General features: G+C 36.1%; 1 long non-coding RNA gene across 2 annotated transcripts in view; it reads left to right on the forward strand.

Moving 5' to 3' along the window:
- Window positions 1-13,629: 13,629 nt before the first annotated feature.
- Window positions 13,630-14,811, forward strand: part of LOC138359852 (uncharacterized) — a 79,674-nt gene continuing 78,492 nt past the window's right edge. For both annotated transcript variants that reach the window (XR_011226077.1, XR_011226076.1), the window contains exon 1: window positions 13,630-13,919. This is a non-coding gene — a long non-coding RNA (uncharacterized lncRNA). The remainder of the gene's footprint in view (window positions 13,920-14,811) is intronic.

The raw sequence follows: 14,811 nt of genomic DNA on the forward strand, positions 1-14,811 counted from the left end.
CTCCTGAACCTATTGAATGGGCCTTCTCAGCAATCAAACATTGAATGAAAGGAAACATATTTTTCTGATGGGGCCCTCTGTAGCCTCCTGTCCCCATCCTTCCATTCTTTCTATCTTCCCTGTGGGGTGGAGGGAGTTCAGTTTAGGCAGATCTTGAGTGAGAATACTGGCTGGCTGGGAACCTGGTGACCTGGGCTTCCACTTGGTGGCAGTCAGGAACATTGTATTAGGGGATTTGCATGATGGCAATGATCATTTGCCTTGTTACCTTTAGGTAACTAATTTTCTCCAAGAAGTTTTGTTTTCAACAAACAAGTTGTTGTTGTTGTTGTTTGTTGAGTTGTCTGTGCTTTCTGGTAGGGGTTTTCTTGGTTTTGGGTTGATCTCTGATCCCCCAAATACAGAGATCCCCTAAGACCAGTACTTTGCTTAGCTTGGGAAGTGTCTTGAGGACCCCACCAGAATATGGTATTTCATTAGATTCAATGTTTGATTTTAGAAAAAGAGGAAAACTTGGTATACTCCATATGAAAAACTCTTCAAACTCCACATGATAACGGCACTCTTTTGTTTACAAGGTTGTACAGGTTTGTTTGTTATATATATAATAAATTTTGTAAATGCATTCCATTGTACAGTACTTTGAATCTTTGAATGTAGATGTCTTGAGATAATTTTAGAAGTGAAATGTGTTTAAAATACAATAAACAGTAATATATGAGTACGTATGTACAGTGGTACATGTGTACAGTAGTACATATGTACCATTGCTGACAACCTTTGTTATTTTAAAAAAATATTGTCATCTCAATTCATTTCCTTGTTACTTTTATCAACATTTCTACTAGGTCTTTACATTTTTTTTTGGGGGGGGGGGGCTTGCATGTTATATTTAATACCCTGAGAGTTTCTTGATAAATACATCTCTATCTTTTCAGTTTGGTATTTACCATGATATTCTATGCCCAGGCTGTTAACATGTTAAGGAGTTTGCCTCTGCATATCACACTTGGGCAAGTGCATTTTCAGTTAATTACTAAACTGAACTGGGTATCTACTCCCCATTAAAGTTGTGTAATACTACTCTTACATACAAGTTTTAAGCTTCATAATCAATATTAAATTATTTTTTACCTGCATACAATCAATGAAACTTTCACCAAATCTTGAGGTTAACCCTTGGTCTGCTGAATTAATTAATTACTGAACTCTTGGTGCAAGCAAAAAAAAAAAATATATATCTATAGAATTACATGGTAGAAGCAGGGAAAATAAGTTGCACTGGAAATCAATTTTCCCTTCCAGCAGAAGAGAAAGGTAACACTTCCCGTCTCCTTCAGAGAATGCATGTGTGTGTATAATTTCACAATATTTACAATTATTATCCATGAAATATTATATATATATTGTAACTTTATGGTTTATAACAGAGTACACATTAATGATTTTTTCTTCCTAATATGAAACAATAACAACACTGGTTTACATGGTGACAGTTTGAATTTATTATATTTTTTTTTTTACATGTTATCCGTTAGCTTTACATTCAGACAAAATCAAATGAGTTTTACAAGTAGCTTATATGAGCTTGAACCATCTATTGATGACCGAGGTAACACATTATATCCTGACTGCTGTATGCTGGCTGTCATGTGGTAACACAAGTTAACAATGCCTGTTATTCATGTGCTTCCTTGGTAAAACTTAATATCGCTGGTCGTGCAATTCAAGAGTTAAATGTCCTTTTGCTTACATATCATTTATTTGAATCTTGTATGTATTGCATCATAAACCTCTTATCAGTTTTATTTGGCAACACTGCTAGTCAGTCACAAGACAACACTTCTCACTATCTCATTATCTTTAATTCCTTGGTCCCTCAAAGAATTAATGGCTTCTTGTAGTCATCCTCAAATGTTTTCAGTCACTAAATGCATGGAAATCACAATAGTCTGGGGCTATCCAGGACACTGGTTCAATCTCTGTCTTGCTCCATGGATTATCTCATTTCAGTCACTAACCATCAAATTTGTAGAGAGTTGATGAATTTGAATATTTACAAAAAGTACCTTACACGGTTACTACTAGATTATCAATGTGAACTTTTGGTAACCTCACATTTAATCGTGTATGGATTTTACCATTTTCAAACTTCCTGACTTAGTGTTGTACCTGTAATATGACATACAGTACGGTACATCTTGTTCAGTACATCTCTTTGCTGTACTACTGTTCTTTTTTCTCCATACTAAAGTACTTCTATTCCATCATTAGAATAAAAGATCCTTCTTCAAATGTCAGTCATATAAAGTTATGTATTAACTGGATTCCCATGGAATTCAATTAATATCAGAAATTTATTTTGTATTATAAATGTTGGCACATTTTATATCAAAACTTTTAACCAACATATTTTTTGTTCTATTTTAGAAAGAGTAAAAAAAAAAAAAAAAAAAAAAAAAAAAAAAGTAGCTTTGAGATGAAGGTAAATATTTGATGACACTTCTGTAGAAGCTGAATGCTTGCAATCACATACAAAATAAATAGTACAGCACTGGATGTATTCTTAAATATAATATTATAATAATTATTATACAGTGGAACCTCGAATAACAAATTTAATCCGTTCCGGTGCCGTGATTGTCATGTGAAACGGACGTCATACAAAACGAATGTCCCCATTGACAATAATGGAAATCAAATTAATCCGTTCTACCACCAAAAAACATCAATATGATATTCAATGTTTTAAATAATGGAGCAGCCTACCTTACATACACTGCACAAACCTTCGACATTTTTATTTCTTCAAATTTGTTCAATATGTTTTTTTTCCATTTGTCTTGCAGCAAAAGGTTTGTTCGATGTTCGGCAGGTAGGCTGCTCCATGTTTCTTAAAAAAAAAAAAAAATGGAAAATAAAAAAAGATAAAAATTTTTGTTGTATGATGTGCTCATGACCAGCATGTTAATACAGTACAGTGTAACACAAACATGACACGTGTGCTCATGGCCAGCATGTTAATACAGTATAGAGTAATACACAAACATGACACATGTGCTCATGGCCAGCATGTTAATACAGAGTAACACAGACATGACACGTGGGGTACATACTATAACTGTTAAGAATGTAGGAGGGAGGGAGATATAATCTTAATTGATTTATGTAGACCTGGAATATTAACTTTATCATGTAAATATATTTTTTATAGTGCAAAAAGGTACTGTACCTAGATGTGGGTATGTTAAAAGTTTTGTTAATTATGTTGTGTTTAGAGGGTTTTGCAGTGCCTAACCCTAGACCGAGTAGAATCTTGTACGGATCGCCAGTATTAATACTGTGAACTTGTCACTGGTGAATTGACAATTTCTGGGTAGTTGAGAAAAGCTAAATTTGTTATTGTATGACATATGAAACTATATCAGAGACAACAAATATTTTCAGTTATGTTTTTATGTAATGGAAAACAAGAGAGATTTCAGATATATTTAGTAGAAAATGTATTTCCATATTGTTATTTTTCATTAGTGAAGGCTCTTTGCATCAAATGTAAAGAATGATATTAATCTTGAATACAGTATTAAATTGTAAATGTAGATACATTGTATGTTAACAGAAATTGGAGGGAATACTAATATTCTCAGATAGTTTCCCATATACAGTTCTAAATCAGTCAGCAGGTTTTCCTATTTATGATACAGAACTTAAAATGATATAACACAGTTTTGAATCACTTTGGCCATTATACTTATGTTGCTCTGATCCTGAACAGGGAATATAACAAGAATGTTAGTGCCATATGTTGCTGAAGTACACAATTATCATCAATTCAGAGCAAAAACAAACCAGAAAAATAATGTGACTAAATGCAAATTGCACTGCAGTAATATGGAATAAAAACCTTCACTGCATTATATTTTTTTTACATAAAAGTAAAATAAAATGCTGATTTTTACAATAATTACTTAAATTAAAAAAAAAAAATATTTTTAAAATGCATAACTACAGTAGTATTAAAAATTTATATGTACAGTATATGGTAATGTTTAACTTCAGAATATGAAGATACTTTCTGTGACATCAATAGCTGTTAAGCTTGACATTATATTTCAGATTGTATGTATTAGGGTTGGGGGAAGGTACGTTAATTATCAGGAGAAAGCACCTAGCCATTATGACTATATAGCACTTTGAAGTGGTATGAGGATATGGAGATAAGACAGGATGGAGGAAAGGCATGGTGCCCAACTACTTGAATGGTTGGGGATTGAATGATAACTTGCAAGAAGCAAGACTGGCCTAATGGCTGAGTGGACAGTTTCATTCCCGGCGGAGGCGCAAACAAATGGGCAGAGTTTCTTTCACCCTGATGCACCTGTTCACCTAGCAGTAAATAGGTACCTGGAAGTTAAGACACCTGCTATGGGCTGCTTCCTGGGACTGTGTAACAAAAAGGAGGACCGGGCCATGGGGACGCTAAACCCTGAAATCATCTCAAGATAACCTCAAGATAATGTTATGAAACAATAAGAAAATTCTAGGATTGAAGTGAAAGCCAAAAGAATGGTTAATAAATACTACATTTTATTTGTAAAATATAGTGTGGAAAAGTGAGAGCTAGACATTTAAAATAATACTTTTTAATTATAAACTGGGTAAGTGCAAAACAATTGTAAACTGGGAATTTAAAACAAGTCCATTTTACTTACTCTTGTTTAAATGGCATTAATATACAATGTTTATTTAAGAGTATAGTCAATAATCAGAGGAGATGAAGGAACATTCCTCAAATACATAACCCACTGGTACAAATATTTACCAAAAAGCTTGGCAGGTATTAAGAGACAAAAGAGGAGATGCAATAAGATGCCTAAAGATAAGGAGCCAGATTAAAAGAGGAAGGTATGCAGAGTCAAGCAAAAATAACAGCAGAAGCATTGTAAAAAGTGACAGGTCCAAATTGACAACAATAAAAAGCCCCAGCCAAGTCAACATTGATAAATAAGTAGACCCAAAGGAAGGAGAAAAATAGGTGTGAAGTAAGAGTAGAAAGGACACCGTGGAGGCATGACTAATAAAGGAATATACTGTATATTTAGTCGGCTACTAAAACGTGAGCCTGTCTTGCAAGTGAGGAAATCTAGGCAGGAACTTCCACCACCATCAGCTTGGATGGGATGGCAGGTATCTCAAACAAGAACTGGCAAGGGAGAGAGAGCCAAGCATTATGTAGTGTGAGATCAGATGAGTTAACAGGTGCATGGCATGTGCAGGGAAGACTGGCACACAGTGTGTTTTGCAGTGACAACAGTGATTTCTGCAAGCAGAATAATGGCCAGAAGAAGAGTTACAGGCCACTTTCCCAATTCCTTAAGGGACCTGAGAGCAGATCTCCTAAATAGAGGACATCATGGTGTACAAAGGATGGAGAAAGTGCATCAGGCAGGAACAGAGTTCATAGCTCAACATCAAGATTTATCCAGATGGAGAGTGAGAGTCAAGGTAACACTTGTCAAAACTCCCAAATCTTGCATGAGAAGCAGCCCTGGGTTGCTGCCAGTGGAGACTGTAGCTCTCTGGACTTTCTGAAGGATGGCAAAATTCCATGTTATGGGCATGAGAGGGCAAAAGTAGAAGGCTCTGAATCGCAGGCAGGATGGGATGAGCTAGACCCAAAGCTAAATCCTGACTAGACTCCAAAACCTTCAGATGCTTTGAAGCCTGATGCTGGGAAGGAAGGGTAGAGACCAAATGCTGGGTAAACCACCCCAGCAGGAAAATATGGAGTGAAAAATCTAGCCCAAGTGAAATTTACCAAGACCTCCAACTTCACGTTCCTAAACACCATAGGGGCCAACTCTGGGAGGCTTCAATTTGAGCACAAAGCTGTGAACCACTAATGTGGGCAAAAGGAACTCAGAAAACAGTAGCTGCCTGATAAGCCTACAATGTTGTGAGGTAGATAATATAAACCCAACAAATGCAAATGTCAAAGGCCTCAGGCTTGAAGGTATGACAGATTCAACAAGTAGCATGGCAAAGACAAAGAATGACCATCAGCATGATGTAAAGTCAACTAACACCTGTCAAACTTGCAAGAAGAGAGTGTGGGCTCTGTGGTATTCATGAGCCATGCTTCAGACCAGCAGGGGAAGTTACCAGGACATGGAGTAATGTAACCAAACGAGATACACACACAGCCACTAAGGACACTTGCCAAAAGAACCGACACTGGATGCAGCCCACAGGATAAATTAGGCTAATAATGAACAAGTGCACAAACCATCGTACTCCCACAACTTCCTAGTTGAGGCCCTATTACAGGGTCTCAAAGTGGTTAGACACACTTGCTACCCAGCGCAAGTCTCTACACAATAGCTTGGCCTTTCAGTTACATTTAGAGCAGGGAAATGATAATTGAGTGCCTAGGAAAGGGCTGCCCTAAACTCATGCATCTTGAAACGAAAATTAAGACCAAGTTTGTTTAACAGGTGAGGCGGGTAACACATGCACACGGAGCAAATACTAAAAGTTACCAACAAACAACAAGCAAAGGGGTCCCACAGGACAGTATCTAAAGGATGGCCTAACTTATCTTGAAAAGAAGTGGGACTCACACCAGCAACTTGGGGAGGTCTGCATTCACAGACATCAGTGACAGAACTGAGACAAAGATGGCACAGAAGCCTGGAGCTTCCATGGTCCTGCCACCTGTTGGTGACCATTCACATTATGGGTTTGAGCTAGTTTCAAGTGAATTATTTTGAACTGAGTGGATAGTTTGTGGAGTCGTATAGCTGTTTTGGTGCTTCACTTTCTTTTAACCTTGCAGTATTCCATGTGGCTTCACCTACTTTCTAGATGTTTTCTCAGTGAAGGTGATTGTAACAATCCATTGCTCCCTATGCCTCTGTGAGGGGGGCCAGGTTCTGGTTCTGGTCCCCAGTAGGCTGTACAAGACTTCTATGATGCTATAACTCAGTCGGAGGAGCCACCAAAATGTTCATTCAGAAATGACGAAGTGGATACCAAGGGAGTATATAGAATGCTTCTGTATCCAGATCACATATGTTGTGTTGGCCAAATTGAGAATACAGAGGTGATATGAGGGGTAACTGTAGCAAAGCTAAGAAAAAAGAAGGGGTGGATAAGTGTGAATAGAAGTACAGTACTGTACAATAACAAAAAATATTGTTTGATAGTTAGAGCATTCATAAAGAAATGTCCATGATCTTGCCATTAATATTGACCAGACCACACACTAGAAAGAGAAGGGACGACGACGTTTCGGTCCGTCCTGGACTATTCTCAAGTCGTTGCCATTAATGTTGCTAGGGGAAAGTATGTCAAAATATTTAACTGGAAATGAAGTACAGTTATAGTAGAAATGTAAGTTTTAGTAAAATATAATATGATAGATGAAGCAGTTAAGTAGTGAAATTAAGAAATAAAAAAGGCAATAAGAGAGCAACATATGAAATATTAACAAACAGAATTTGTAAAGTGATGACATGAGACATGCTAAGAATATACAAAACTGTATAACAAATGTTATAAAGAAGTTACAAAGTTAAAAAAAAGTGAGTAAACTGAAAAGCAGATAAAAACCTATACATTATTAGGAGGATGTACAAAAGGAAAAGGAAAAAAAAAATTATATTTTTACTACCCGAAATGCTGTGTGTTAGTGGCTTAACAAGAATGTAAAAACACCAATGTTATATTGACCAAACCACACACTAGAAAGTAAAGGGAAGACGACGTTTCGGTCCATCCTGGACCATTCTCAAGTCGATTGTGAGAATGATCCAGGACGTCCATTCTCACAATTGACTTGAGAATAGTCCAGGATGGATGAAATGTCCTCGTTCCTTCACTTTCTAGTGTGTGGTTTGGTCAACATGTTTCAGCCACGTTATTGTGACTCCTCGTCTGCACCAATGTTATACTGTATACAGTTCTCTCACAAACCCAATGTACCTTCTTGTCAATAATTAAATAAATAAAAATGAATGGAATTACAGTACAGTATTTAATTTCTAAAAATATTTGTAGAAATACATACTGTACTGATATTTTTAACACAAGCACAGGAAGAATATAGGACCAGGAATACCTATTTCTACCTCTGTTTTTTTGCAAGTGCTAGTTCTATAGTTTACATTTTGTTATATTTTTGGAAGATTAAGATCTGTTGCTTTCCTAATCTTATTTTTCCTAGAACAAGTCTACCATTTGTTTACATCTTGAGTCTGTTTTAATTCTGGGTGCACAGGGCAAATGGAGTGAACGAACTTAGCCCACATCATCCTACTCTGACCAGGATTCAAATTTAGTATCTTACACCTGCAAAGGAAGTACTGTGCTGTACAGTATACTGTTCTCATTGCTACTAAGGGTGGTTTATTTCAATTAAAAGGAGGTACAGTAGGAGAAAAGTCTAGAGCAGTGGAAGCTGGATACAGAGTATAAGTCAAAGAAATGTAAAGAATCAAATTTTACAGATTCATCATAGTGTGTGTCAGAAGAGATTGTACGTCAAGAGTATAAGATACCTTGTCAATGTATTGTGTAGACTTTGATTTTTAGTCACTCTTTCCAAAAAATAATAAATATTAGCAATTGGTAGAAGGCATGATATTAAGGCCTAAGTCATTTTAATTGTTTTGGTGAATTTCTGAAGCACATGTAATAAAAGGGAATTCAGTGTACTGAGGATAAATGTTTGATTTTGAGATTGTGACTTCAAATTGTTTGTCATTAAGGAAAAAGAACTGGGGGTTACAGTGGAGTGAAAAAACCAGATGAGCATGTTGTTTCTTTAAAGGTATCAGTACTGTAATTGAAAATTAAACTAAAATAAGAATAAAATAAGGACTTACTCAAGTTTACATTATAGCTGGGAGGTATATTTTGCTTTATGGGTTATAAATTTGTGTTTTAACGAATAATAAAGAGCAGCTTATAATATATACTGATTGTTGGGTATATCACTCGATGAAAAAAACCCACCACCACCACCGATGATTAAAACCAGTTAAGACTTAGTGTAAATCAAGAATGAGGCACTTTGGCCAAGTGTTGAGGCATGAAGGGAATAGCTGTAAGATAAATAATGAAGCTCCAGATGATGGTCCAACAAGGAAGATCATGTAATGATGGCGAGATGTTGTCGAAGTTACAGACACAGACTGACTAACAGTTGCGATGACAATTCTATCATTTAGTAGGAAAAAATGTGGTAGCAGTTAATTTAATTTATTACCAGGCAACAGGCAGCTCGACCAAGGTACTGTACATGAAAATTATTTTGGCTGACATTGATGGGAGCCAGAGATGACCAGATACCCAAAAGTTGGACACCTAGCTGTATGGGTATTAAGAGTATATTTTGCTATTGGTTACTGACCTTAGCAGCTTTTGCTCAACATGAAGAACTATGTACTTTTTTTATTACAGTGTTAACAGAAGCTCTAGCTGTACTAGACATGTTCAAGTAAATATACAGAGCATGGATAGACTGGGGAGCAGTGTTATGTAGAAAGCAATATAATATATTTAATTTCCATATTCAGTGTGAGTACAATATTCAGTTTGATGTACTGTACATCAAAACATTGTAGGGCTACTTGATCCAATCCCATTAATAACTAGCTACTGCTTGTAGTTATCTGTCCACATTAAGTAATCAAGCTATGCATATTTAAGCAAATTATAATGAGTTTAAGTGTATAGATAATTACAGGTATTGTATTCATTTCTGGATTTTATATAGCATTCTATGAATTTTGTAAAGTATTAATTTAAAAAATCCAAAGACATTAAAGCACTTATACTAATTGGTGAGTGATTTACTGTAGAATTTAGTGTCACTAAATTGGTTAAAGCCTGTGATCAAAAGCTCATTGTATTATAAAATAAAACAGAACATTAATTAGGCTTCCCATTACAGATAAAAGTGTCACTATGTCACAATGACATAATGACATTGTAATTAGTAGTCAAGCAAATAAGATGTACAGTATTTATGAACTTTAATTAAAAAAGGATTTCCAAATAGTATATCTTAGGATTTACCCATGCTGGATTAACCACACTAAGGAATCAATAGTACAAAGACTGTGATACTCCTTTTCTCTGATATTCCTATACACTTCAAGTACATCTTATTTCTGCTATATTGTACATGACCTAGCTTCATAACAAACAGTTATTGACCTTAGAGCAGGCAGTTCAATCATATGGATTTGGAAACTCCTGCATGCAGGTTATTGAGTTACATGACTGAATAGGCTTCTGTAGCCAAAGTGCAATGTGACCCTGTCAATAAATTTGTAATGCTATTTTAAGTTTGAACAGTGCAAAGCTTAACAGTGTATGATTTATGCTGTCCAAAATGTCTGATTATTATTTAAACAATCATGATGGAAGTCATGCTTGTACTAACAAGTGCTTTATCATTTTCATACTGTAAGCTTTAGCTTAATGATGTGTGAAGGCTTTTGTACCATGTCTATAGATAGCTACATAAAATGCAGTAGAGACAATTTGGCCTAACTAGGTCACTTAATTGTTCGTTACAATGTACAATAGAAAATCACAGTCAGTAGAGTCATACCTGTATCTAAATAAAAAATGGTTATATATAGTACTGCAAATTTTATTATCATCTTAATTTAAATTTGATGGAAAACCATTTTTCAGGGAATTTTTGCCAATTTAGAATGAATTGTTGTTAAGGTAGTCAAATTAAAATCTTATTGGGAACCAACTTGTAGAAGAAAAAAGACTACTGGTACTGTATATGTTTTTAAAATGCACAATAACTTGATAAAAAGACAAAATCTTTACTGAAATTTTGAAAAATTATCAATATCCAGGTGTATCAAATTTATTTAAATTTAAATACAGCAATTACTATTACCAGCTGTCATTAAAGTTTGTGTGCCAGGTAAGGTAAGGTAATTATGAGGAGAAAGCACAAAGCTAGTATGTTTATATAGCACTTGGGACATGTGGACAAGGAGCTGGGAAAGAACAGAGGGAAGGAATGGTGTCCAAACACTTCGAACATCAGGAATTGAACGCAGACCTGCAATAAGTTAGGCCTCCACTGAACCAACCAGTCCAAGTGCCAGGATGTTCCGGATCTGTGTGCCCAGCTATTACAAGGCTGTGTCCAGTTGTTACTGGACTGTGTTCATCTCTGACTGGGCTGTGTGCTTGGCTCTGCTTGCATTGTGTGCCCCGCTGTTTCTAGATTTGGTGTCTAAATGTTGTTGAGGCTGGAGCCTGGTGTCCCAGAGCTCCTTTATGGAGCTCTGTGGAGAAGAAGCTCTGTGGTCTTCGGGTCAACAGGCTGAATTTCTGGGGTTGTTGGCTCTGGGCTTGTGGTCTCTTGCTTATTAGCTTCCTAGCATACTTTTTGCCTTTGAATTTAGCCAACTGTCTTAGCTCCTTAGCTCTGTTTCCTTGCTGTTGGCCTCTAGAATTTTGTATAGTCTGTTTTGGTGTAGAAAAAAAGATCTTGGCTCTGGCTTCACCACACTTGCAATGTACTTCAGTGATGGTGAAATGCCCGAGGCTCTCTTTGACTGGGCGACAACCCCCTAAAATCAAACATTCAATGTAATGAAATGGACATTTCTGGTGGGAGTCTCAGCAGCTACCCACTGACACCCTGTTCCCATCTTCCTGGTGAGTGAGAAAGGCAGGTTGAATGCGGCCCCGGGTCACCTTGTGGTGGTCAGGCACATCATGGTTATGGTGTTCATACCACGGCAATAATACAGTAATATGCCTTATAAATTGTCATGTATCCACACTTGAGTGTAAATATCCATATCATTCACCCCAGCCACCTGGGCTGTATAGGTCTCGAACCGTGTGAGGCCGAAGCTCTATCGACTGGGCTATAAGTAGTCTTAAAAAGGAAAGTTTCCAGAAGCAATATACTGCTGCCAAACTGGAGCAGTATGCTGTTTCTGGAAACTTTCATATTTAAGACTGCTCATATTCCAGTCGATAGCGCTTTGGGCTCACACACGTGGGGTCCACGGTTCGAGACCCATACAGCCACAGGTGAATGAAATAATATGCCTTGTTAACTGAGTGTACCTAATTACTGTTTGCACAGCTTCAACCTATGCTTTCTGTTTTTTCATAAATCAGTTTTGGGTTGATCTTTGATTCGCACATTAAGCTCAATTCGCAACGTGCAGAGATCGGTAGGCAATGGTGGGTCTCAGGTTCCAGATGCAGGTGGCCTCCAAGGCATAGCTGGACGAGAGCTTAACGGGAAATTATTGAGGGACTTCCAGAAAAGCAACACAAAGTGAATCATTCCTGATATATCCACAATCTGTGTCAGCCTTAAGCTGTTTGGCTGGATGTCAGTGAACTTATAAAATTGTATCTAATCCAGGGTTTTTGGTATGTACTGTAGTGTGGCTATTTTCTCGCTCACTCCTGAGAAAGTAATATGTTTATTGTTTGTGATGTGTGTCTATGTATGTTCACACGATGTACTGAACGGGGTGAGAATAGCTTGAGCTACCTCATCCCTTTGTGTGTATTTTACCTCAATAAACTTATTTCAATTTCAATTTCCTGAGAAAGTCCGTTACCTTGACAAAACTGACAAAATATTAAGTAAATGAACTATGTTCAGGGCTGGTGCCAGACTATTTAGTGGCCGGCAAGACGAATTACTTACATAATAATTTGCCAACTTCAATTATCAAAAAGAGATGTTATGTAAAAAAATGAAAAGCAGGACATTTGAAACAACTAAATTTAGTTTTAATTGCAAGGAGTAATTTGTCGATCTTTGATTACTTTTCTCAAATAAAAAAATATTTGGGGACACGTCATTTTGAATAAAAGGGCACTTAGAAGAATGCTTAACTCTGCCAAAAACAACACAGCCGTCAACACTTCTCTCTTTTCAACCCTTATTTAAACCATTCATAATTCATCGGCACACTTACGATGATCAAATTTATTGTATCCTTTCAAAATTTGTATAGGCCAAAAACGTCTTTGGGATCCAGAGGCAATAATATAAGTCAAATCACTCAACTATTATAGTGGAATATTCCTAGATTCAAATGCAATCAATCAGTAAAACTTAATTACAATCCAGTTATTATTTTTAAAGTTATCATTGGATAACACAATGTATTTTTTGTTGAAGTGATATATCAGATATCATTAAACAGTAACTAAACAAAATCTTTACTACCCCAAAGATTGATTTGTAAGTACTTGCAAACTGCTTGATGAATCTGTTCCACTATTTGTCTGATAGGCTGTGTCAGTATACTTTAGGTAACTTTTCAAAAGTTAAATTTCTTGATTAAAAACCGAAACTCACGCAAGCTAAATAGGTTTACCATGATCATTGAGGAAACATCTAAAAACGTGAACAACTAGCCTAAGCATATTATTAATATATCAAACTATACTTAATTGACATTTCAACTTTCGCGGATGTCCCTTGAGAATATTATGGAGACGACATATATTTCCAAGCCCGCCCGAAGTATTAGTTTAATCATTAATAATTTAATGGCGAAAAGGCGGGAAATTCGGGCCGGGACGTACAGTGACGGCAAGATGGCGGCCTGTGGAGGGCTGCAGCAGTGGCTCTCTTCACCAAAATCGCCGTAAACACAAGCAACCTGCAGAATTTGGTAAGCTTGCTGCGCTGGGGTCTTTAACCCCAAACGAAGTTTAAGAGAGTGACCTAAAACATAGTCATTCCTGACCAGTAAGTCCAAGAGACCCAAACAGCATGAGGAACCATGTAATATGAACTCTCAAGTATAAACAAAACTTAAGTCATTTCTACTAAGAGTGTCTCATCTGACCTCAAATACTATTCATCATCGTCTTACAGTCCTATCTCAAGTCAGGTAAGTCAATTACCATGTAAACAGTTGCTCAAGTTTAGCTCCTAAGTGTAGTCTACGGGATCACCATAGCCCGTGCTACTTGGAACTTTTTGTTCCAAGTAGTTTTTATTTGTTTTATTCTCTTAAACAACAACAACAGCGTCAGATATGACGTAGGCCTACATGAAATAAATAAATAAAAACTACAAATAATTTTTTATGTTTATTTAATATGAGATGAATTTATATATAATATGACATGAACTTTTATTTAGTATGACATGTATTTTTATTTAATATGACATGAATTTTTACTTAAGATAACATGAATTTGTATTTAATATGACATGAATTTGTATTTAATATACCATGAATTTAAATAGGCTTCCACTGTTATGTGGTGATACTATCTTTAACAAATATCTTCTTACCAATGGACGATATTGTTATTAACGGGCACTATCACAATGAACACGGCGTACATAGAACGATCTGTTCTCCCAAGTGATTTAATTTAACCCCCTTAACCCAATATGATCAAAAGCAACATATATTTATTTTAATTACGCGAGGCTTGTATCCTATGGTAAGACCTTCGCACCATGTATTAGTATAACTAACAATTGCTTGTGAGCAAGTTAAACCATTCAGACTGTGTTTATCATAGCCGTAAAATGTCAAGAAAGTCCAAATTCATTGGCCTGCTATGCTTTTCTAATAAAACAAGTATGTATATATATATATGTCGTACCTAGTAGCCAGAACGCACTTCTCAGCCTACTATGCAAGGCCCGATTTGCCTAATAATCCAAGTTTTCCTGAATTAATATATTTTCTCTAATTTTTTTCTTATGAAATGATAAAGCTACCCATTTCATTATATATGAGGTCAATTTTATTTTATTGGAGTTAA

This window comes from Procambarus clarkii, chromosome 93 (assembly GCF_040958095.1).
Source record: "Procambarus clarkii isolate CNS0578487 chromosome 93, FALCON_Pclarkii_2.0, whole genome shotgun sequence".
NCBI lineage: Eukaryota > Metazoa > Arthropoda > Malacostraca > Decapoda > Cambaridae > Procambarus > Procambarus clarkii.